Source organism: Lontra canadensis, unplaced genomic scaffold, assembly GCF_010015895.1.
Source record: "Lontra canadensis isolate GAN:19392208 unplaced genomic scaffold, GSC_riverotter_1.0 scaffold39, whole genome shotgun sequence".
NCBI lineage: Eukaryota > Metazoa > Chordata > Mammalia > Carnivora > Mustelidae > Lontra > Lontra canadensis.
Window position 1 is genome coordinate 13,193,103 of NW_022631033.1, and position 23,633 is coordinate 13,216,735.

General features: G+C 35.8%; 1 protein-coding gene and 1 long non-coding RNA gene across 6 annotated transcripts in view; both read left to right on the forward strand.

Moving 5' to 3' along the window:
- Positions 1 to 23,633, forward strand: part of TENM3 (teneurin transmembrane protein 3) — a 592,885-nt gene that overhangs the window by 277,488 nt on the left and 291,764 nt on the right. The window lies entirely within an intron of this gene.
- LOC116874857 lies at positions 11,123 to 15,700 on the forward strand. The gene is made up of 3 exons (XR_004384078.1): positions 11,123 to 11,145; positions 11,480 to 11,486; positions 15,594 to 15,700. It is a non-coding gene; the product is annotated as an uncharacterized LOC116874857 (long non-coding RNA).

Consider the following 23,633-nt stretch of genomic DNA (forward strand, 5'->3'; position numbering starts at 1 on the left):
GGAGAAGCCTGCTTTTCCCTCTCCCACTACCCCTGCTTGTGTTCATTCTCTTGCTCTCTCTCTGTCAAATAAATAAAACCTTAAAAAAAAAAAAAGACTTCATCTTAACTAACTGTATCTATATATATGCTATATATAGATAATATAGAGACCTAATTGCCTAATAAGGCTGCATTCTGAGGTTCTGGGTGGACATGCATTTTGGAGAGACACTATTCAACCTACTACAGACGGATAGAAAGTAGCATAGAAGAAATAGGTAAAAAATGGTTTTCTTTGCTAGCCTCAGGTTTTTGCTTTCTCATTTCCTAATGGGCTTAGGTAAGTTACAATTGAGCTGTCATACCTTTATACTCTTGTTCTTTTAAACATATTTTATCTGCTGGGGTGCCTGGGTGGCTCAGTGGGTTAAGCATCCAACTCTTGACTTCAGCTCAGCTCATGATCTCAGGGTGGTGAGATCAAGTACTGCATCAGGATCATGCTCGGTATGGAGTCTGCTTGAGATTCTCTCTCTCCTCTGCCTGTCATCCCCTCTCAAAATAAATAAATAAGTAAAATCTTTTAAAAAAATTCTTTTTTAATTGCCAAAACTAACCCGTGCCTCTTTTCTCCTGAGTCTCGCATTATGGGAAACTATAGTAAGAGAACCATAGAATTTTGAGTGTTTACTGTTCAGTCGTAGGGGAAGTGAAAATTCAGTTTCCATGCTTCTTGTTTATTTTCAGAATTTGAAAATCTAAAAAACAAAATGCTATTTAGACTGTCGTATTACAGATATAGCGCTCAGAAAATAGAATTATAAACTTTCTAGGTGTAAATTTAGCTTTATGGTATATGCTGTAGTTATTAGTTATAATAAACTTGTGGGTATGGTCTTGTGCCTCCCAATTTCCCTCTACATTTTAAACTTATAAACTGGGTTTTAATGAAAAAATAAATGGTATAATAAATGAACTTTATGATTGTCAACAAAGCCTATTTGTAATTTATTTTAAAAATCACCCTTGCGGGGGGCACTTGGGTGGCTCAGTTGTTAGGCGTCTGCCTTTGGCTCAGGTCATGATCCCTGGGTCCTGGGATCGAGCCCCGCATGGGGCTCCCTGCTCAGCGGGACGCCTGTTTCTCCCTCTCCCACTCCCCCTGCTTGTTTTCCCTCTCTCCCTGTGTCTCTCTCTGTCACATAAATAAATAAATCTTTAAAAAAAATCACCCTTGGCTTTCCATTTAGGTTGCAAAATTGAAATATCCATACATACCAGGGAATTGTTTTAAAATATCAACCATATTTTAATAAATGCTTGAAATGGTTCTCTGGGAGAATGAATAGATATCTAGGTCAGGAATTTCAAGAGGTTCATCATCATCTTTCAAGACAATAAATGATACAGTGAAGTCTAAAGTGTTATATCCCCACGGAGTGATGGATGGGATCCTTTCCTGGGAGCGGCTGTTGGTTAATTAGATAGGAAAGACCCTTTCAGGGTGTGGACTAGGAGGCTGCAGACGAGGTTAGAGCCTCGGTGCTCACGCCATACCTGCCTTGTAATTCTGGTGCAGGTCAGCCCCGCCAACAGGAGAGTATATATATATATAATAGAACACCTTGGGGTATGGCCTAAACCCTTCTTTGCGAACACTCTCCCTGTAAATACCCAATCTTAGAATGTTACAGTGGTCCCTGCCTTTTTGCGGAGGTGAGGGGTGGAGAGTAGGAAGGGGTGGAGAATAGGAAGTTCTGAATCAGGAACTTCTCTACTGGTGAGGTGTTCTTCAGTGTTTATCAATGGGGTTTATTTACCTACTGAGATTTCTCATTTAGACATGAAAGAATATCTGCTTATGTTGTTGGACAATCACTCAGCTTTCTCTGCAATTGGTGGGATATTTTTACTACATTTCCACATTTTCTGAAGTACAAACATGTTTCCCCCAGGTGTGACTTGCCTACAACTTAATGTCAGCCCAGAAGCTGGTTGGCGGAGAACCATAGGTTTTAAATCACACACCTTTCCCTGTCTTTCTTGTCTGCATGCCATTTACAATTGCAATTGATTTTATAAAATCATATAAATTTTAAACAAATAATTGACAGATATTTTCTTTTTTTAAAAAAAAAAATTTTAATTTATTTGACAGAGAGAGAGATCACAAGTAGGCAGAGAGGCAGGCAGAGACGGGGGAAGCAGGCTTTCCGCTGAGCAGGGAGCCCGAAGCGGGGCTCGATCCCAGGACCCTGAGATCATGACCTGAGCCGAAGGCAGAGGCTTAACCCACTGAGCCACCAGGTGCCCCGACAGATTTTTCTAACAAGTATATTTTGCCATATGAAAGTGTATCTGAATCTTATTGCAGAACATTTTTCCTTGGAGGATATTCCAAAAATGACTGGTCTGGGAAGATTTGGGTTGGACACTCGTTCCTCACGCTGTTGCTCAGTTTACCTCCTCCGTTGTGGGAATTGACACGATCTTCCTTGAAATGAACTTGAAGTACGTTGCTGTCTAAGGAAGTCAGGGAGACCCAAGTCATGCCGCAGAAGTTCCTCTAGTCTTACAGGAGAAGGAGGAAGGAGTGATGGTCTGACTTACTAAACTTAAATTCCTAATAATATCAAATAGTCATTACCTTTATTTAAAAAATGCCAGTTCAAAATACTTCAGAGCTCAGACTCAATACATAAAAGGCAAAAAATGTTAACGCTGTCATTTATTTCATTAAGTACCTGGTTTCTCACACTTTGTTCAAAACCAAGTTACTTTGTTAACTTGCTTTTCTTATAGTATTAAGATCCCCAGGATACTTGACAACTGAAGATCTCTCTTCACATGGGCCATGGAGTTTAGGACAAGGTGTACCAGACCAGGTGTGAGGGATGTGGGTTCTAGTCTATGCCCTGCTGCCCACTGTATAATTTGAGTTGGATAACAAAATCCTAAATTATGACTCAAAAGACTTTTAAAAAGGGTTAGTTTGGAATAGAAGACCTCAGAGATTCTTTCAGCTCTGAAATTCTTTTACTGTACTTTAATTTAAAGTAACACATAACACCCCTATTTTCCAAGTATACATTGTCATGAACCAGAACTGTGTTCTTTCCCTATACCTACATGGAATTTGCTTTTTTTTTTTTTTACAATCTCCTTTTCCAGTTTTGTTGGTTTGTTTAGAAATAAATAACTGAATTTGATGTATTAATTTATTAGATCCTCCTTGAGTACTCTCATTAGGTTTCATAGACACAAGTTCTTTAATTATTTCCCTGGAGTCTTTAAGTGAATTGAAAACAAACAAAATCTTGTGTGTGTGTTTGTGTTATAATTAGCATATTAACATTATCTCTTCTTTGTTTCCAGTAATAATAGTCACTAATTTATCTATGTTTTAAGCTACTGGCCAATTACTTTGGGAGAAAAAACTAATCTCAATGTGGATATTTAAAATAAATGATTTTAATGCAAAGACTTGTAAATCAGTGATGATGAGATGATGTTAGGATTTCTTTCACACAGTCAGCCAGAAGAGTCAGCAAGTAATTTTTTTTTTAAAGTTTGTGTTTATTTGTACAAAATCTCCAGTGGAAGCATTGTTTCTAATAATTTTTTATTCTTGAATATGGATAAGCATCTGAGTTTCTGCATAAATGAATTCTTAAAACTAGAATAAAGAAACAACCTGAGATTTTTATCTCTGTTTTGTTGTGTTAAGTTCTGCTACCATATGCCCCAATTTCATAATTTTACAGTAGTAAAATAAAATTAAAGCCTTAATTGCCCCATTTTCAATTCACCTAATTCATATTTCATGTGTTACAGTTCAAAAGAATTATGTAACTGTAACTGTAGATAGTGAAGGACTTAACTGAGATCATGAGAAAATCAAGACCCAGAGAATTTAAGAAATTTGACTGTGGACATCTGTAGGTATTGGTGGAAAGAGAACCAGAAGCCATTTCTGGATTCTTATCTAGTATTCTCTCCCTTAAACCATTGTTTTGTTAAAATAATTGCATCAATCTTAGAGAAAATAAAATAGCTATCTTTCTATATGTGTAATATAATATATATGTAGAATCCCGCTTTATATTAAATATAAAGGAATGATTTTAATAATGTTTTTTTCCTTCTGTTGTGTCAGATATCCCCGGACATTTGGAAGAGTTCCTATAAATTTGAATTTTTTAATTACAAAATATCCAGCTGGGACTGGGCCATTTTTAGAAATGAGTAATAGAATCGTAGAGTTGGAAAGAATCTCAAGTGGCTGTGAATACTAACTTATCCCTCGGGTAAGGTCATCATTAAAAAGTCTGGAAGTTTTTTATGTACTATTGGAACTAGTTTCATGCTGGGCCCCTGAAGTCATTTATCTTGTTATATTGTCCTAAGTGACTTATTTATTAACCAATAAGAATAATCTATAAGTGCTGTGTTATAAATTTGATAATCAAACACTATCTAAAACAAATGAGGAGAACCCTTATTTTATTTAAATCTCTATTTTAAAACTGTGCTTGGAACTCGAAAACTATTTCCTCACGATATCTTAAGGTCTTAGGAAAATCCATAAAATCTTGTTTAACCCAGAGTATAACAGAAGAAGAATAATTGTAAAAAAAAAAAAAAAAAAAAAAAAGAAAGGAAGAAAAAAACCCCAATTATATAATATTCATTCTCTGTCCCGAATGCCAGGAACGTGGCTCCGTTGATTAAATATTTGGACTTCAACCTTACCATTTTCTATAGGACACAATAGAAGAAGATGTATAATTTCAACGTGGGGAAAGGAAAGGGAACAGCAAACCTTAATGACTGCAAAGAGGAGAAAGGGTCCTAGGAAACTGAAAGGATCCTTGGTTAATCTTTGCGGAAAGTGAAAATAAAATCCACTGGTAACACTACCGATGCTTTGGAGCTTCTGCAAACACCAGGTGAGGGTTCGCCCTTAGAGATTTGCTCTGGTGTGTACCCATTATGCAGGGGGCTCTCCAAACTCTTCACCAGGGGAGTGGGTCAGTTCTGAAATTTTTTGAAGCTTTGCAGGTCCTTAGAGAGCTACCCTCAAAGCAAAACTCCCCATAAACTACCCCAGGTAAACGGCAGCACATTTGGTTGTAAAGCCCTGAAACTTTTTTCCATCTGAATAAGACAATTACAGAGTCTTAAGTAAATTAAACTTGGAGCAATATTTTAAGTCATGTAAATGAGATTGATATTGTTCTTCTGGTGTAGAAATCCTTCAGTAACAGGATTTGCCATATCTGTCAATAAGAATAGAATTATACTTGCCTTGAATTTTATTTGGGTTTGTTTCACTGACCTTTTTTTTGTGCAAATTTTAATGAGCAGTGAAATGACCAAAAGCTGGACAGCCACGGGGAGGAAAATAAAGATGATCTAAAACATGCTTAATTATCCTCAGTATAATAAAAACTTGACCATAATGGGAATAACACAAGAGCATTCAGACTATCTAAAAACATCTTAAAGTGGCCTTCTATTCTTAGGAGAGCAAATATGCCACTGTATATTGTCTCTATTGGATGAGCTTTCTCATATATATAAAAATAAATATATTGTTACTTTTATATGTCTATTATAAATTGAGATTACTTCTAAAACTAAGTATTTAAGAAATAAAAATGAAATTGAGATAATCATAGTTGAATAGATGATTTAAGCAATATTCCTTATGATGTCACAGTGCATCATGTCTTATTCTCCTATTTATTTTTTAAAAGATTTTGTTTATTTATTCGAGAGCAAATGAGCAAGAGAGCATGAGTTGTGGGGAGGAGCAGAGAGAGAGAGAGGGAGAATCAGCCTCCCCCCTGAGCAGGGAGGCCCAATCAGGCTCCATCCCAGGACCCCAGGATCTTGACCTGAGCTAAAGGCAGACACTTAACTCACTGAGCCACCTGGGTGCCCCTTATTCCCCCAGCTTCTTAAAAATTATATTCGGAAGTCCACCCTTATTTTGAAACTCCGTTAAATTGTTATTAACAACCAGACATGATTAAGATAGTCAAATTTCATTTTAGTGGGACACAGTTGTCTAGACTCTTCCTCTCTATCATTTTTTCCAATTAAACTTTCCCTAAAAGTAATTTATTTTAATTACTAAAGAAACCCAGGTTGGGGGTTGGGGGCTGGTTTTCTTGAGTTAATTCTTTAATTTTAGAAATTTCAAGGGATTTTTTTGCTTTGTGCGTAAATTATAGAGGCTGAGACCTCCATTCTTTCTAGAACCTGGAGTTTTTTATATTATTCTGCCTAAATATAATTGTAACTCCCTTTTTCTTATCCTAAAGTTTCTGTATTTCTGTTTTCAGGGTTTTTTTTCCTCATTACGCTAGCAGTAGGTCTCTGTAGCCTATTTTTTTCAAATCTCACGTCCCATGATTTATAATTGTTTTTCTTTTCCCTCGTTTCTAATTAGTAACCTCTGCTCAATGTAATTGATTCCCTTTGCTTGTTTTCCTTGGACATAATTATGACTATTAATATGCTAGCAAGTACAGCTTTGTCCCTATTCCAGGTGTAGGTGTTCTTTTTTAAATCATTATTCTTGGGGTGCCTGGGTGGTTCAGTCATTAAGTGTCTGCCTTCAGCTCAGGTCATGATCCCAGGGTCCTGGGATCCAGCCCTGTATTGGGCTCCCTGCTCAGCAGGAAGCCTGCTTCTCCCTCTCCCACTCCCCCTGCTTGTGTTCCCTCTCCCACTGTATCTCTCTCTGTCAAATAAATAAAATCTTAAAAAATTAAAAAATTAAGAAAAAATCATTATTCTTTGTACATTTTGTGACTGCAGATTTTATTTTTCTAGGTATTTTTTTCTAAGCCATTGAAATAAGATAATGTGACTTGGAGAATGTTAGCTTTTAAAAGATTAATTGAGATTTTCTCTACGTTTTTTAGAGTAGTCTTCAGACTTTTGGAGTACATTCTCACTAAAAGAATTTTGAAAAACTAAATACCCGCTCACACATTTTTTAGTTAAAATCTAATGTTTTTCATCACAAGTAAGAACAGTTGCAAAGGGCTAATTTCCATGTATGACAAATATTGATATTTTGAATAAAACTATTTACATCACAGTTTTAAGTGTGCGTTACTAATAATAAACAAAAAATGTCCTAACAGTTTTGTGCTCACCATCATTTATTTACAAATAAATTAAGAAACTGACAATTGGTTAATTAAACTCTTTAATGTTCTTTTCGAGACTTATTTTCATTCCACTTTCCCAAGAATATTTTATTTTAATGCAATTTACTTGTACTTCATAAATAACATTATTCTTGAAAATCCTTTATTTGCAGTCATATGTAAATAAAAATTTGAATTAAAATGGTTTTCTATGGCCACAAGATTCTAAGAGCTAGAAATAAAATTTCTGCTTTCAGCTTTTAATATAATCAGTACACACAATCTAAAAACAAATATGCATATCTGATAAAAAAAAATGATTGACCATAAAAATAAAATTCTTTTGGAAATGTATCTCCTGTTGAAATGGGGTGTGAAGTGTTTGTAATGCTTCATTTATCAGGGTACGCTTTACTTGTTCATTGCTATGCAGTTTGCTCCTCTGTAGTATATATTGGGGTATTCCCCCATGGTGAGGTTTTGGAGAGGTGTCTTTCTTTTTTTGAGTGTAGGTAGGAAAATTTCTCCTGCAGCTACATCTTCAGGCAAATCAGTATCAAAACCTGAAATGGACTCCTTTGAAGGTATTCAGGTGTGCACATCTCTTAGACTGACTTTTCTTACTCCCAGAATTACAGATACCACAACTTGAAGACCTTTTATAAAATATATGGTATGTTTTTATGAATGATTTTGGTGGGGGGGGCAGGGAGAAGGAGAGAGGGGGAGGGGCCAAGGAAGAGGGAGAGAGAGACTCTTAAGCAGACTCCACACCCAGCGTGGAGCCTGACGTAGAGTTCGGTCTCCTGATCCTGAAGTCAGGACCTGAGCCAAAATCAAGAGTTGGATGTTTAACCAACTGAGCCACCCAGGCACCTCATGAGTGATTTTATTCCTTAAAAAGTGTATTCTTTATTTGTAGGTATTGACATTTGCTCTGTATCTACCAAAGCAAATTCAAACTTATTATTTAGATGACTGAGTATAATTCCAGTGGGCTTCTGTTTAGCATTGTGGATGAGGCAAGTCTTTTTTTTTTTTTTTTTTTTTTTTTGAGGAACCGTCCTTTGAGTTTTAAGATACCTCGTGTTCTTAACTCTTATCTGTAGACACCAAACAGATTTTGTGGTGGTGACCCAGTTACCTCCCCCTCCCCACACCACCTTCCCAACCATTCTCAGGCAAGTGGGTTGAGACTCACTGATTGAAATCTCCAATATCCTTCTGAAGTCTGTTGACTTTTTCATCTGTTTAAAAGACCTGTTAAATTTTTAAAGACTTTCACTATAGTTTTGTTTCTGTTCATTTTTTTAATGAGTTTCTTACTTTCTGCTTTATTTGCTACAGAGATCGTCGTGCCTACTCTATCTTCATTGTAGATTGCAGCCTTAATAGATCCTTTTAATCCAAATTAATGCTTTTTTATATCAGAGATTATTACCTTATCTGATATTAATACTGTATCCCCTGCTTTCTTTTTAATTGAACTTTCCTGGTTGATGTGTGCCTCCAGCTTTACTAACCTTCCCATTGTAGCTGCTGCTTTGTACTGTTGGCCCTCATGAATAAAATGGGTTGCAAGTCATGTTCCATTTCTCCTAGACTTACCCCCAACTACACACCGCAGCTCTTCGCTGGAGGGGATGTGAGCCAGATTCATCAGGATTTCCCCTGTCCGAGTCCTCTGGCTCTGCAGAGGTTTCTCAGGTTGGGCAATGCAAATTCATTGGAAGAATCTTCCTTCTAAGTGGTCACAGCTACCACGGAACTAGCTGACATGCACCTACGTTTGTTTTGTTTTGTTTGTTTTTTAATGCGATGGGCTCCTTCAGTGCTAGATTATCTCCTGGCTTTATGTCTGTTAGCCATTTCAGTTGTTATTAGGAGAGGGAAAAGCAGAGAGCTAAATATGGGACGCGATCCCACGCCCTTGGGAAAATGACCTGAGCCGAAGGCAGACACTTAGTGGACTGAGCCACCCAGGAGTCCCTTCAGTTACCATCTTATGTGAAAGTTAGTTATTGGAAAATTCTATTGTCTTAAAAATCTATCTGAGATTTTTCAATGTAAGTAAATTCAGCATCCTGGACAAAGGGACGGAAAATGGGTATATCTATCACTTATGTATATTACGTATTTAAAACTGGTCCCCCCCCTTTTTTTTGCTCTAGTTTTATGCACGTTTAAATATCCTGTAAAATTACGAGGCAGAAGCTTAGAGAACAAATCACATTTATGATAGAGGATATGTTTTTATATGTTCAACATTAGACTGAAATGCCATAGCACCAGAGGAAATGTGCAAAGTTCTGCAGTTCTCCCAAGATTAATACTTCTGTGGCTTATATCATTAGAAACCCTGACGTCTCTTTGTACATACATATGCATGCTTCTTTATTCTCTTCATAAATTGAACTTATGTAAATGACAAGTAGTAGCAAGCCCACACTCAGGGATTTTATCTTCACTGACTAATTCATCAGACGTTTTTACCTTTCTGTAGTCCCAGATGGCTTTAATATCTGTCTCTGTTGAACAATCACTCAGCTATGTCCATCTCCATCTTTATTAGATAAATAATAATTGAGTATCCCTCAAGTGACTATGATAATTGGATTCCAAAAGAGAATTCAAGTTTTGTAGGTGCTGTCCTCATCACAATTTGCGCTCCGTGTTCCTGCACATTTGAATACACTCCAGCTTCAGTGGAATACACGGGATGGTACCATTTCATGTAAATTACTTAGACTGGATTTTGGGGGGAAGCCCTAGGTGGAGCCTCTTTGCTTTCTAGAAATGGCATTTACCATTCCCAGCTGGGTCCTTGGTGGTATTACTTGACTCATTCCAAAGTGACCTATACTTGATTAAGTGAAGTCTCATGTAATGGCTGAAAGTCCACAGAGATTTTTAGTGGATTTTTAGTTTAAAATTAATACATTTATGTAAAGCCACTTTAGTTTTTACCAAACCTTTATCCCCACCCCCCTCTTTCAAATTTAAAAACAGGTTTTCCTTTTTCAGTCCCATGTTAATAAAAACAGATGACATGACAGTGGTTCACGTGTATGGTTTTAAGTTGAACCTGTTTGCTTGGCAAGGAGAAAAAGCTGGTGAAGAAATAAAGTTTTTAAGACTGACTTGTGGACTTCCTTGATGTCGGAAGAGTGTTTGTTTTTAATACAAAAAATTTTTTTGAGGTATAGAAAATGTTAATTTTTAAGGCAAAGGGTGGTATTAAAAGCATACAATTTCAGCTGCCCATTGTAGTCTTCTAAATCTTTGAAACTACGTGCACCCTTGCACGAGCATATTTAATTTCTTAAGTTTTGATTGTGCTGATTTAATACTTGGAATGTGCTCCTTTCCTTAAGTAACCCTGTGTCAACTGTAGAAGTGAACTTTTGGGTCTGACAATGAAGCCGAACCACACTTCCCAGGACAGAGTGTGTAGTCTGGAACATCAGATGTTTTAAATGTTACCAGAGCATACAGCTGATAGGAGAAGCTGGAAAGTTATCAGCTTTCCAGGCTCCCCCTAAGTCATTACTGACAGTGGCTTCGACACCTGCTTAAATCTTCAGAAAGGTTACAATGTCTCCTTCTGAAAGTTTAAGCTGTTTCAGATGGATACCATTTCTAAAGCCACATTTCTGCAAATATCACATTTAGCAGCTTACATGTTTAATTAGCATAAGATTTGTTGGCAAAGATATTGGTAACACTTATTATGTTTATATACTTTTTTATGTTTCTGATTATAAGATAACAGTCAACCTATTTACATGATAGTGTGAGCATTCATTTTTCTTCATTACTCTTTTTTTTTTTTTAAGATTTTATTTGTTTATTTGACAGGCAGAGAGGCAGGCAGAGAGTGAGAGGGAAGCAGGCTCCCCGCTGAGCAGAGAGCCTGATACAGGGCTCCATCCCAGGACCCCGGGATCATGACCTGAGCCGAAGGCAGAAGCTTACCCCACTGAGCCACCCAGGCGCCCGTTCTTCATTACTCTTAAAGCTTTTTAAAACTTGAGATATACCGAGTCTTAGAAAGTGAACGTAGGGTTGAAATTATTTTTCCAAAATTTCTGTAAAGAGAGAGTAAAATTGTCCTTGATGCATCTCTGTCCTTTCAGCTACACGTTGCTCGTTTCTTGTCACTAGTCCCTCTCTGCTGTCCAGATTCGACTGGCTACTGATTTCTATCTACTCTTTCTTCTCAAAGATTAATTGTAATTAAATTATAGCTATAGGGATATATTTTCCTAATTTCTTAATTCTGGGAGACGTCTTAGAAAACTTGCATCTGAAGAAGAAACTGGGTTTTGAAAGCAGTCTTGTTCCATTTCTGAACATGTATTGGAACTCAATTAGAATGTGTCTGTGTCAGACTGTCCAGAAGGTTCTCCACACCAGGGGACAGCTGCTATCTGTAGTGGAATGGGAATGAGACAGATATTTCTGTAGGATATTTTTTTACTTTAAATATTAATTTCAAGGATTGTGCCATGGTTAATATTCTTTCTTTATTTTTTTTATTTGTGTCCTTGTCTGCTGTATTTATTGCTAGAATTGCTTAAGGCAGTGCTTTTAAAATGTTCTTTTTCATTCAAAAATTTCTATTTGATGAAAATCTTTAAGCACTTTATACTTGAACCTTTGAAAAGACTAGAGAGCTATTAAAGATTGTGCCACCTCCCATGTAGAAAAAGCCTCATGGACCTCCTGATGGTTTTCATGTTTGGGCCCAGAAAAAAGTGTGAAGACACTTTTCTTCCACATTTTGACATAACCGGCCTTAAACATTTATTGAAATTCCTAGAAAGAAGGGCCTGGTAGCCATAGTTTGCAGGTACTGTTTACATTGTGTAAAAACAAATAAATACACAAACATCATCAAAATACATCAAAATACACAAAATACATAAAAAAGCACATGACACAGTTTATTTCCCATGATCATAGGGCTCCTGAAGGTGAGATACTGAGAAGAAGGGATAAACACAGGGCCTATCCTTCCTGCCTCTGGTATCCGTCCTACCGTAGCTTTTCTGTCAAGGTTTAGAGGTTTTTGTTCTTTCTTTTGGGTTATTTCTCTCTTGAATTCTACAATTTTCCTCTAAGACAAGTCATGTGAATAAATTACATACATTTCCAAGATTATGCTTTTTTTTTTGATACAGGAAAGCTAGTTGGCAGATTTTATATTTGAGATACAGAAGATCACAGTTCATCTAATACTTTATTTTTCAGTAACTATTTTAATAATCATAATTGTTTTATTTGTATCCTAAAAATACCATTATTTCTCATTATGGAAAATGAATATTGAAAAATAAAGCAAAGTAATAAAATTATGCCGATGCTCTGGAAAATACCTGAAGAGAGCCAATTTGGTAAGAAACAAAAGTTAATTTAGTTTAAAATTATATATACTTTTATATCCTTCCAATTGTAAATTTTATACATGGTATAACTGTTCCCTAAAATCTACTTCGTAAAATGTCTTTCATGCACAGAGCTGGATATTAATGTAGTTGACTTGGTTTTGTGGAATTTTCTTCACACTTTTAATTTGTTTAGAATTTAACATTTTAGAGAACATTAAAAGTAACTTTTGTAGGGTCGCCTCTAAGATCTAAAAATAGCCAGTCCAGTAAAATTAAAGAATTGGGCAAGTATTCTCTAATGTTATGTAGAAAAAATTGACGGATTTTTTTTTCATTTTTTGACCAGCTCACTGTATTTAATGGTTGATGTACAGTGTTGTGACTTTATTCATGCTGCTGCTCATGAAATTCTTATAATTTTTTTAGCAAATAGAATTTGACTTTCATACATAGAGTTTTCTTTTACTTAATAATTAATCTCTGGGAAAAAAGTATGACATATGGTGTAAAATTTTACTGTTCTGTTTGTCAAGATCTTTCTATATATAGCCCCTGTCATGTGCCTTCCTAATCGTAGCTTTGACCATACAGTGACTTGACTCTTCGCCACTAGAGGGCAGTAAAAAAATTGATGTTCATAAACGTCATTGTAGAAATTTAAAAAAATATTTTTTCTACCGTTGTTCAAGACTCTCAACCCTGAAAATTTTATCTAGATGTCTAATCGGAAAGAAAATACACAAACCTGAGTAAAGCTTACCTATATACCTTCATAGATTGTAATTTAAAATCTCCCCTTTTTTGTTAATGATATTAAATTTGTTATGATTCTAGACCAAATGTTATTTAATCATGTAGAATTTCTAGAAATTTATGATTTAAAATATTCTTCATTTTATTAATGTTTGGGCTTATTGAAGGAATAGGAAACCTTCGTGGTTGATAGTTGTTGACTAAATTTTATTGGTTAGATTCTAATTTGCCACATTTTATTTACTAGCATATTTTACTTGAAGGAATATTTGTCTTCTAAAATATCTTCCAATTTTATTGGAAAGTGGAGTTAGAAAGTAAAAGGTTCAACACTTACCCATATTCTTTAATAACTTTATATAGTAAGTGCCCGGTTTAATTTGTTAGACATGAAAATATACATTTTTAGCTGGAAAATATAAAACTCTTTATAATTTTGACTGTTACTGTTTTCTAACTCAGAAGTGGATAGAATTACTGAGTGATAGAAATACTAAAATTTTCCATTGGTACTACACGCATTTATCATTTATTTAGTCTTGTGATGAAGTAACAAAGACCACTTTCAGGGATTTTATATTATTTTAGCTTACCTTCTTATTTGTTTTATTTTTATGTCTTTAAATTCATTAGTTTGAAAGTTATAAATATATTTATCATAGCCCATCATCTCCAGAACACTACCGCCTAAACTCAGGCTTATGAATACTTAATTACTAAATTTGAAAGTGTTTAGTGTCTTGTTAAAAAAAGCAAAGCTTATGATATCGAATGTGCAATTTTGAAGAAATGAGGAATGCCATTTGTTTTTATTAAGCTGGGATTTGAATGTTTGGAGAAAGCATTGAGGGAGGCATTTCTCCAGAAATTGTGGTAGTAATCTTCATTTGTAGTGTTGAAAATATTATTTTTACTGTACTCTCATTTTTTATAAATAAACACAGGAGTCCATGCTTGAAAGAAATAGGTTTACTTTATGTGTCTACTGATAAATTGCTTTTTATCATTTTCCATTCCGTGGAGAATTCTACCTAACTCCAAAATTAGAAGTAAACAATTTTGATCTCTAAATAGGGTATCATTTTCTTCTGATGGAAATACCAACATATTGATTTAGGATTTCCAGTACATAAGAAACTGTCTTATGGTGTTGTTGATATTAATTCTTTGAGGATAAATAAATGGGCAGAATTATAAAAAAGCTTTCCCCCTGATATTTGCCTGTACTTTTAGAAAATAAGTATAAAGAGAGAAGATAAAGGCAAGGTATAGTGATTTTTTTGGATATTTTTAAACAGAGTCTACATCACATTCTTTTTTAGATATGATTGATAGCACCGGGAAGTATTTCTATATATTTTCAAAAATCTTATCAGCAGTTATTCCATTTTGAGAAAATTCTCTCTATTCCTGCAGAATTTTTAAGCCGGTTTTCAAACCATCACATTTTTATTCCCTCTAAGCTGTGTAGAAGATTCACTTATTTTCATCATGCTAAGCTTCTTTGTGAAATTGGTACTAGAAATAAAACAAAAACCAGTAATAATTCAAAAATAAAATCTTAGGCAGAATGCAGAATATTCCCTAATGTGACAGCACATCACAGATTTCAGTCTCGGAGTAAAGCTGTTCGCAGTGGAAGCTAGAAGAACCTGTTGGTGTAGTTAATTGTTTGCCAGAATTTCCTAGAAATACAAGCAGGCCAGTGTCCTAATGGTATTTTTCAAAATCATTTCCTTTCTGCTAAAGTGGGAAGAAAGCATCTTGAAATACAGGTTTTGAGTTTATTTGAAGCCCTTAAGTAACAAAGTTGTTTTAATGCATGTGTACATATATATATTAGATTTTAAATATATATACATTTATATATTTATAATCTAAAAAGCTGTGTTAGTACAGGTGAAAAGTTAGAAACTTGGGTTCTAATTGTGTTCAGAAATTTGTATCTTTGAAAACACACAAATCAACCATAACAATTAGTTGTGTCATTTTTCTTTTTCTTATACATTTTGGAGAAACCAGACACTTAAATACTTGGTGCAATTTTTATAGGCTTTTTTTTTTTTTTAACTCTGGATTTGTGTAGTGGATTTCCAGATGCAAAATGAATTCTTGCACAATGACTCAAGTATGGTTTTTTTGATATGTTAGATGTCAGCTGACATCTTTTCAGGTAATTATTTCGGAGAGGAGGAAATTGGGTATTCAAGGAGTGACTATGAGGTATATACTATCATTTTATTGATTTTGAAGGAAACACAATTTTTTTTCTTTCTTTAAATATTAGTCTTTTTGAAGAGTAGTTTTGTTTTAATATAATCACCTTTAAGAATTCTCTATTTCCTGGGGCTTTTTTTTTTTTTTTAAGATTTTATTTATTTATTTGACAGAGATCACAAGTAGGCAGAGAAGCAGGTGGAGAGTGGGAGGGGGAAGCAGGCTCCCTGCCAAGCAGAGAGCCCCGATGGGGCTTGATTCCAAGACCCTGAGACCATGCATGACCTGAGCCGAAGGCAGAGGACTTAACCCACTGAGCCACCTAGGAGCCCCTTCCTGGGGCTTTTGAGTCAAGAAATTTTGTTTTGTCAAAGTGAGTAATGGAGTATTTATAAACAAACCCTGAAAAATAATTCAAAGAGAGGCTAAGATTTTCTAAACCCAGATTTAAATGTAGTTTGAAATAGAGACTGAAAAAATATGTTCAGAGGAGGCTAAGATTTTCTGAAGTTTTAAATGTAACAATAAACAAGGAGACAAAAAAATCCTGATATAAACTTAAATTTTCCTTCATCTTTTACTTTTTAACAGTAAAAAAGACACTTTAGTATCTCTTCTCCTTTACCTTGACTTTTCCTAAATTCTTATATAGTAAATATTCCTTAGATTAGTTTTCTGTGGTCTTTATAAACAAATTTTTCTGCTAAAGATTCATTATACTGGGTAAATCTTCAACTTTGTACTTATGTTGGGTATTTTTTAAATGATAGTTTATTCTGTTTTAAAGTATAATTTATTTTTAAAATAACTCTGATTTTTTTCTCTATATCAGAATTAAAGAAGTGATATTTGCTTTTGTTGTTTATTCTCTCCCCTCCATGGTTATTTTGATGAGCAAAAGACCCAGTACAGCAAAGAAGCAAATTTGTCTTGCACAATTCACAACATTTTAGTAAATGCAGGTACTATATCTTAATGAAATACTTTTAAAATGCAATGTAAATTAAATTTATACATTACTGTTGTTCTTTTGACCAAAAAACAAAAGCTACCAATTATAAATTTTATCAAATTTTACACTTTTTTTACAATTTTATAATTTTACAAATTTTACACTGAATTTTATGAAATATGGCACATGAACTAGCAGAAATATATTTATATCTTATCAAAAATAATATAAATTGGTTTTCTTATGGATGTCCTGAACTAGAAGCCCTCACTGAAAACTGGGTTTGGAAGGATAATTATTGTTTTACTTTATGTACACATTTTTTGTTAAAATAATGCTTTTGGTTTTATGACTTCTTTCAAATAATGACAAAGTGAACTCAATCATTAATATGCCTAAATCCACATTGCAGATTTAGTATGTATTCTTATGAACAGAGTAATACACACTGATTTTGTTTTTTCCCAACAACATGGAGAGACTATAATGTGAAGAGACCACAACCAACTACAATTTTTAAAATATACTGAGTCTAATCCTGCAAATATTATTGTTGAAATAGTAATATGATTAAATTTTGACATTGCAGAAAAAGAATCTTCACTACAGTGTCAATTAGGATGATAGCCTTTCTTAATTTTTTGTAATTTCAGCATGATTTTCATTGCTAACCTATAAAAATATCTACATACAGGCCATTATCTTTTATGTGGGAGGGTAGCGTTGCTTCTGAGAGAGTCACATTATTTGAGAAGTATACATTCATGTCAGCTCCTTTCAGAAACCACAAGTAGGTATTGCACAGGAATATGATCTATTTTTATGGTCTTCTCCCAAAGGATGCCTTCTTTGTAACATACTACCGTGTACTTAAAAGAGGTCATTTTATTAAAATAAAAAGGATCCAAGGAAGAAGATACTTATGCAGATCTTCAAGATATGACTCACAGTAGGATTTTAGATTCATCTCTAAGTTCAATATTTTAAAATTTGTTTCGGCTTTACATGTCATATGCTTCCAAGTTTTCATTGACAATAAGAATATCACCCAAAGTCTTATATTATTTTAGGAACACATACAGGAAAAAGAAGGTGCTTGTTTCTTCTTCAGGTAACTTTTTTCTTTATGAATGAGTACATCACCGTGATTTCATATTCAGTCTTTTAAAGCAGGACTCGTTAATGTGTGTTCTATGTGGATTCCCAAAACACAACGTTGTTTACTTGCTTTATCTGGTGATGACATTTTCAAGTGGGATAATAGCATTGTGGTGGTCTCCATGTAGCATTAGAAATATGTCTTTGCAGTAGAAATAGGAGATGATAGGAATAAATAGTACATTTGGACTGTAGAGTGTGTGTGTATATGTATAACAGTTAAAAATTTTCAGAGCCCTTATTTAATACTAACGCTTTATGCCATATTGAAGGGCAGTTGGAAGCCAGCTGCTTGAGGTTAGTTTGTGGGTGAATACAGTTTAATAAGCCTAAGGGATCAGCAGTTCAGTTTCTTTGACATTACGGCCACTTAGGCTCCAGTTGTCATGGAGGGGATCAGACCATTGTTTGTGGAAATCAGAGGTGGAACTTCGATAACAAAAGGAGCAGCGTGCCATGTGCTGTACTCATTAACAACCCATACACCTCAGCGACATATACCATATACATAGAAACACATAGCGATGTGAAAAGATGGTCAGTGTGTCCATCAGTACACCTGTTAAGAACTCCATGAGCTCAGGGTCCATGTTTGTCCTGTTAGCAATTTATTCCAGCCGCACACCTGACTTAGAGTAGAAAATAAACGATAACGTGAATAAGCCATGTACTATTCTAAGTACCCTACGTAGATTAATATATTTAGTCTTTACATCGGCCCTATGAAATAGGTACTATTTTCCTCATCAGGAAACTGAGGCACAAAGAGATTAAGTAACTGGTTTAGGGTCACAGAGGTGGGGAGCTGGAACTTGAGCCCAGGCACTGTGGTTTTTTTTTTTTTTTAAGATTTTATTTATTTATTTGACATAGATCTCAAGTAGGCAGAGAGGCAGGCAGCGAGAGACAGGAGGAAGCAGGCTCCCTGCTGAGCAGAGAGCCCAATGCGGGGTTCTATCCCAGGACCCTGGGATCATGACCTGAGCAGAGGCTTTAACCCACTGAGCCACCCAGACGCCCCCCAGGCACTGTGGTTTAAGGGTTAATGCTTTTAATCTTTACCTGCTGCTTCTCATAGTGATGGAGTGAACCCTTTCTGTAGAAGCTTAAAGGCATGGTTTACTTGCTTTGTCTTCCCTTGTCCCAGCGGTTAAAATAGTGATAACATTTTACCTTATTTTTTCTACATGGTGATTTTTCATGCTTAGAGAATGAAAGAAAGTTGTTAGCTGATAGAATGTGCTCTTTGAATAGGATTCATTTTACCTGAGTGCATACCTACAGATGAGAATGTTTGTTAAAATTTTGTAGGTCATGAGATTTAGGAAGTATCACATTTTTAACGAAAATAATAATGATAAAATCTGCCGTGTATTATTTCTGATTATGTTGCCATTTTCAAATGTATTACAATTTTTGCAAATTGCTCCTTATTTGAATCCTGGGTAATTGTGTGCTTTGCTGTTAATCTCAAAATCTACTGGAGTTTATATGATCTTTGCATTATTTATTTTAAAACTTACCAGTGAAAATTAACTTTTTATTCAGTAGGGTCGATAATGCATTGTTATTATTAAAAAATGTAGTGATAAATTAAATTATCTAACTACCACAGATACTTTTAAACCATAAATTAGAAGTTTTAGGATTCATTTTAACTAAGAAATGTAAATAATACTTTTAACTACTATTTTTTCATAGTATTTTATATTAATGATTCAAATATCTGTTTTTTATAGTTTTTATATCAATAATTCAAATACTTTCAGGAACATATTTTATTTTTCATGTGCCATAAATACAGTTAAAATTATTTTTTTCAGACTCAGAAAAAGTTTGGATATAGTATATAAATCAGTACTTTTGGGGCGCCTGGGTGGCTCAGTAGGTTAAAGCCTCTGCCTTCAGCTCAGGTCATGATCTCAGAGTCCTGAGATCGAGCCCCACATCGGGCTCTCTGCTCAGCAGGGAGCCTGCTTCCTCCTCTCTCTTTGCCTGCCTCTCTGCCTACTTGTGATCTCTGTCAAATAAATAAATAAAATCTTAAAAAAAAATAAATCAGTACTTTTTGGTAATGGCTATGTAAATGGCTTTCATCACATTGACCACATTTATATTTTTAGGAGGAACATAATAACTCTATGTAACAAATTTTCTTAATTACAAATGTTTTACCAAAACTGCTGATATTGGACTTGTAAGAGGAATATCTTAGGACTTCATTTGTATCTTAAACAGTAATAACTGGTTAATTTTTTTTTAAAAGATTTTATTTATTTAATTGACAGACAGAGATCACAAGTAGGGAGAGAGGCAGGCAGAGAGAGGGGGAAGCAGGCTCCCCACTGAGCAGAGAGCCCGATGTGGGGCTCGATCCCAGGACTCTGGGATCATTACCTGAGCTGAAGGCAGAGGCTTTAACCCACTGAGCCACCCAGGCGCCCCTAACTGGTTAATTTTTAAAATGAGAGTGATAAAGGGCCCTTTGCCTGATGCAACTTTATGGAAATGAACATTTCAGATGACTACACAAATTATATCTTTTCTTTATAGCCCCGAACAAACAATATCATATATAAATCCAGCATATCTGTCCAATAACGTATGCAGTCACATGTAATTTCAGTCCTGACCAGGCAACAGGAAAGTAATTCAAATTAACTATAAATAGATGTTTCACTAGCATCTCCCTAAAATTTTCTGTACTTGATCATTGACTCTAGAGGTGAAGAGTGAGCATAGAGGCCATAAAGTGAGATGTAATTTGATATGACTCATCTTTTTGGTTTTTTGGAAGCCAATGTAACAAACAGTGTTTTAATATATTAAGTATTTATTGGGGAACTGCCCATTGCTTCCAGGCTTGTCTCATTTTTAAGGGCTACCATTTCTGTAGACTTCCCTGTCTTCAAAACTGTTGAAATTCCTCAAATGGTTTCATGGCAAATTTGGTCCCATGAGGTATTCCAGATGGTGTTAGCGCACCTTGGAAGAGATCCAGTTCCAGGCAAAACCAAAACCAAACAAAAAACTAAATTCCACAATCAGGCCCATGGCCTCTGTCTTCTTGCTGTCCTCCTCTCTGTAATTTGTCCAGTGCTGCACCTCCACCCCTATCCTAACTTTGTTCTAGACGTCAGCAGGGCTAAAGGAAATCCGTACGGGATGTCCCACGCATGGTTTCTAGGATTTAAAGAATCAGTGGGGTATGAGATAGGATGGAGAAGAGGGATAGGGCTGCTGCAAACCAGTGTCAAAATGTAACTGAGTGTTCCTCTCATCTGATGTCAGAGCATCTCTGTGCTAAAAGCCCCCTGACAGAATGTAAAGTGACTTTGCCTTGTAAATGCTGGTTACTCTTGTCATCATTTTGTGTGTTTACCTCTATCGTTTTTTTACTCTGCATGGAGACTGCATAAAGGCATGCAAATATATAATGGCATGCATGGGGAACCAGAAATTATTGATGATGTGGAAGTTCTGGAAGTCTTTGACCACCCAGGGAAGTAGGGGGTGGACAGGGAGTCAGGAGAGGTAGTAGGAAATGGGGGATTGAAGGAATGAGCCCTAACAGCTTAAAAAAAAAAAAATTCATTTCATCTTCACTTTTAAATGACTCTGATTATATAAATGTTCTTCAACCAGTTGAAAGATCATTTTTTATTCTTTTTAAGTGAATTTTGGATTACTTTTTGGAAAGTGATTACGTACTCTTGAAAGCGTACACGCTTTCATGGATCTAATATGAACATCATGTGTTCAGAATTCTGGGTAGTTTGTGTTCTGTGCAGTGGACAGAGTTTCATCTTTAAGGTGATGGTGGCCTCAAAATTGGTAGGTGAACACTAAATTGACTCTAGGAGTCTCAATTTTATTTTGAAAGTGTAAAACTTTATGAGAAGGGTACTACATTGTATAATGTGCTCTAATAAACCAAGGGAAAAATGCATCCTTGCAAAATGATTTCATTCATTCCCTAATCTTTTATGTTTACATGATCTCCAAAGCTACATGTTCATAATTATATTTACCATAGAGATATTACTGGGAGTTAAAGTGGTGTAAAGTAGAAAGTTCCAAACCAGTATTGTGTCTTTCTACAAGTGTGCAATAACCTTTGGTTATTTTTAGTAGTAAATTACACATCCAGGGTTTTTGTGAGTTTGCAGGGTGGGGTAGAATATGCCAAGTCACATAGGGGGCATGTATAAAATATTTAGACTTTAATAGAAAGAAAAACCAACCTTTATTGAGTTAAGCGTGAGTAAGAACACCACGCTGTTGGAATGATTGATGGTTTGCTCGTCACATGTAACAGACTAACATAATTTCACAAAACCTTTTCTTACCACTTACAAATTATCCAAAATGTTTGCAGTAAAGATAGCAATACGTGCTCCCTGAGCAAAACATTGCCCCTTTCTGTCCTTACTTTTATTCCCTTCCTTCCTTCCTTCTTTCCTTGTTTGTGATTTTAGAGGGTTTTTTAAATGCTTTAAAAAAAAATTATTTTGAGGAGCACCTGGGTGGCTCAGTGGGTTAAGCCTCTGCCTTTGGCTCAGGTCATGATCCCAGGGTCCTGGGATTGAGCCCCCCACATCGGGCTCTCTGCTCAGTGGGGAGCCTGCTTCCCCTTCTCTCTCTCTGCCTGCCTCTCTACCTACTTGTGATCTTGCACTGTCAAATAATAAAATCTTTAAAAAAAAATTATTTTGGGGCACCTGGGTGGCTCAGTGGGTTAAGCCTCTGCCTTCAGCTCAGGTCATGATCTCAGGGTTCTGGGATTGAGTCCCACATTGGGCTCTCTGCTCGGCGGGGAGCCTGCTTCCCCTTCTCTCTCTCTGCCTGCCTCTCTACCTCCTTGTGATCTCATGCTGTCAGATAAATAAAATCTTAAAAAAAAATTTATTTTGTATTTTTCTTTAAAAATACAATCTGATAAATGTTTTTGGTCATTAACCATGTTATGGGAAAGAAACTATACATAATAGAAAATGCACTGGAAGAGAAGGTAGAAAACTAGAATGATTGGCCTCTTCCTTTCTCTTTTTTTCTTCTTCCTTCATGACACAAATAGTTATTTTCCTCGCCAATGTATATGGAATACAATGCCAAGAGGGGTGAGAGGTAGTGAGAAAATGTCATGACTTCATTTATCCAACACAGTCTGCTGAGTGTTTGCTCAGTGCTAGTTACTGGTGATTTATCATCGACCAACACAGGCGAAGTTCCTGCCGTCACGGAAGCTTACATTCCAGGTCCGCAATCAGATAATACAGTAATTATGTAAGGAGGAATACACCACGGTGACGGGGGGTGGGGGGCAGCGAAGGAAGTGAAGCAGTGACACAGCAGGGAGCCACGGGAGAGCCCACGGGAGGATGGAGTGGTCAGGAAATGCCTCCCTGAGGTTGCAACGTTGGACCTGAGAGATGAGGACGGACCCGCCATGCCAAGACCCGGGAGACCAGTGTTCAGAGCAGGAGGCAGCAGCGCACATGAAGGCCTGGAATGAGGAAGGACTCGGTCCTGTTAAGGATCAGAACGTATGGGGTGAGGTGAGCGAGGTAGGAAGGGTTAGGGTTTCAGTGAATGGTTTGAGTTGAAACAAGGGTTGATGTGGTCTGGTACATCTTTTTAAAAGGAGTATCGCTCTTGACTGATGAGTACAGATTGGAGAGAAGTTACAGTATAATAAGGAAGCCCCGAACATTTGGGTCATATAATACAAAGTAGGAAATGACAAAATGTGTGAGGTGGAGACCACATTCAGTCTGAGACAGTATAAGGCTTGGCTAAGAAGATCAGGAAAGACTTCTGCGGAGACGTGCTTCAAGGTGTGAATGGTTTAGATAGTGAGAAAAAATGGAAGAGTATTCCAAAAATGAGAGGAAGGCCCCAGAAGAAAGGGTCAGGGATCTAGTGAGTAGTTCAGTTTCATAAGAATTTAATAAAAAGTAAGTTCAGGACCAGATTGTGGAATACCTTGAACTCAGGATTAAGAATTGTGAACTTT